A 2500-nucleotide genomic window follows, 5' to 3' on the forward strand; every position below is an offset into this window, starting at 1 on the left:
GATCGGACGAGATCGGGCGTGTTCAGGGTGGTATGGCCGTAAGCAACAGTTGCAGTGGCCGGTAGGCCTTATATAGATGACAGTGGCCCTGCTGTGGAGTGTGTTTATTCCTTTACTCTACTTAGGCTGGGCTGCTAAAGGGTTAGAAGTGACATTTTTCAGCAGTGACATTTTGTTAGTTAGTGCTGCATTCATAATAAACATGACGATTGCTCATTCAGTCAAATGAAAAAAAGCTTACAGCACCTGGTATTCCCAGGCGGTCTCCCATCCAAGTACTAACCAGGCCCGACCCTGCTTAGCTTCCGAGATCGGACGAGATCGGGCGTGTTCAGGGTGGTATGGCCGTAAGCAACAGTTGCAGTGGCCGGTAGGCCTTATATAGATGACAGTGGCCCTGCTGTGGAGTGTGTTTATTCCTTTACTCAACTTAGGCTGGGCTGCTAAAGGGTTAGAAGTGACATTTTTCAGCAGTGACATTTTGTTAGTTAGTGCTGCATTCATAATAAACATGACGATTGCTCATTCAGTCTGCCAAATGAAAAAAAGCTTACAGCACCTGGTATTCCCAGGCGGTCTCCCATCCAAGTACTAACCAGGCCCGACCCTGCTTAGCTTCCGAGATCGGACGAGATCGGGCGTGTTCAGGGTGGTATGGCCGTAAGCAACAGTTGCAGTGGCCGGTAGGCCTTATATAGATGACAGTGGCCCTGCTGTGGAGTGTGTTTATTCCTTTACTCTACTTAGGCTGGGCTGCTAAAGGGTTAGAAGTGACATTTTTCAGCAGTGACATTTTGTTAGTTAGTGCTGCATTCATAATAAACATGACGATTGCTCATTCAGTCAAATGAAAAAAAGCTTACAGCACCTGGTATTCCCAGGCGGTCTCCCATCCAAGTACTAACCAGGCCCGACCCTGCTTAGCTTCCGAGATCGGACGAGATCGGGCGTGTTCAGGGTGGTATGGCCGTAAGCAACAGTTGCAGTGGCCGGTAGGCCTTATATAGATGACAGTGGCCCTGCTGTGGAGTGTGTTTATTCCTTTACTCTACTTAGGCTGGGCTGCTAAAGGGTTAGAAGTGACATTTTTCAGCAGTGACATTTTGTTAGTTAGTGCTGCATTCATAATAAACATGACGATTGCTCATTCAGTCAAATGAAAAAAAGCTTACAGCACCTGGTATTCCCAGGCGGTCTCCCATCCAAGTACTAACCAGGCCCGACCCTGCTTAGCTTCCGAGATCGGACGAGATCGGGCGTGTTCAGGGTGGTATGGCCGTAAGCAACAGTTGCAGTGGCCGGTAGGCCTTATATAGATGACAGTGGCCCTGCTGTGGAGTGTGTTTATTCCTTTACTCTACTTAGGCTGGGCTGCTAAAGGGTTAGAAGTGACATTTTTCAGCAGTGACATTTTGTTAGTTAGTGCTGCATTCATAATAAACATGACGATTGCTCATACAGTCTGCCAAATGAAAAAAAGCTTACAGCACCTGGTATTCCCAGGCGGTCTCCCATCCAAGTACTAACCAGGCCCGACCCTGCTTAGCTTCCGAGATCGGACGAGATCGGGCGTGTTCAGGGTGGTATGGCCGTAAGCAACAGTTGCAGTGGCCGGTAGGCCTTATATAGATGACAGTGGCCCTGCTGTGGAGTGTGTTTATTCCTTTACTCAACTTAGGCTGGGCTGCTAAAGGGTTAGAAGTGACATTTTTCAGCAGTGACATTTTGTTAGTTAGTGCTGCATTCATAATAAACATGACGATTGCTCATTCAGTCTGCCAAATGAAAAAAAGCTTACAGCACCTGGTATTCCCAGGCGGTCTCCCATCCAAGTACTAACCAGGCCCGACCCTGCTTAGCTTCCGAGATCGGACGAGATCGGGCGTGTTCAGGGTGGTATGGCCGTAAGCAACAGTTGCAGTGGCCGGTAGGCCTTATATAGATGACAGTGGCCCTGCTGTGGAGTGTGTTTATTCCTTTACTCTACTTAGGCTGGGCTGCTAAAGGGTTAGAAGTGACATTTTTCAGCAGTGACATTTTGTTAGTTAGTGCTGCATTCATAATAAACATGACGATTGCTCATACAGTCTGCCAAATGAAAAAAAGCTTAGAGCACCTGGTATTCCCAGGCGGTCTCCCATGCAAGTACTAACCAGGCCCGACCCTGCTTAGCTTCCGAGATCGGACGAGATCGGGCGTGTTCAGGGTGGTATGGCCGTAAGCAACAGTTGCAGTGGCCGGTAGGCCTTATATAGATGACAGTGGCCCTGCTGTGGAGTGTGTTTATTCCTTTACTCAACTTAGGCTGGGCTGCTAAAGGGTTAGAAGTGACATTTTTCAGCAGTGACATTTTGTTAGTTAGTGCTGCATTCATAATAAACATGACGATTGCTCATTCAGTCTGCCAAATGAAAAAAAGCTTACAGCACCTGGTATTCCCAGGCGGTCTCCCATCCAAGTACTAACCAGGCCCGACCCTGCTTAGCTTCCGAGATCGGAC

Source organism: Gymnoscopelus braueri, assembly GCF_963280865.1.
Source record: "Gymnoscopelus braueri genome assembly, chromosome: 3".
NCBI classification, from domain to species: Eukaryota; Metazoa; Chordata; class Actinopteri; order Myctophiformes; family Myctophidae; genus Gymnoscopelus; species Gymnoscopelus braueri.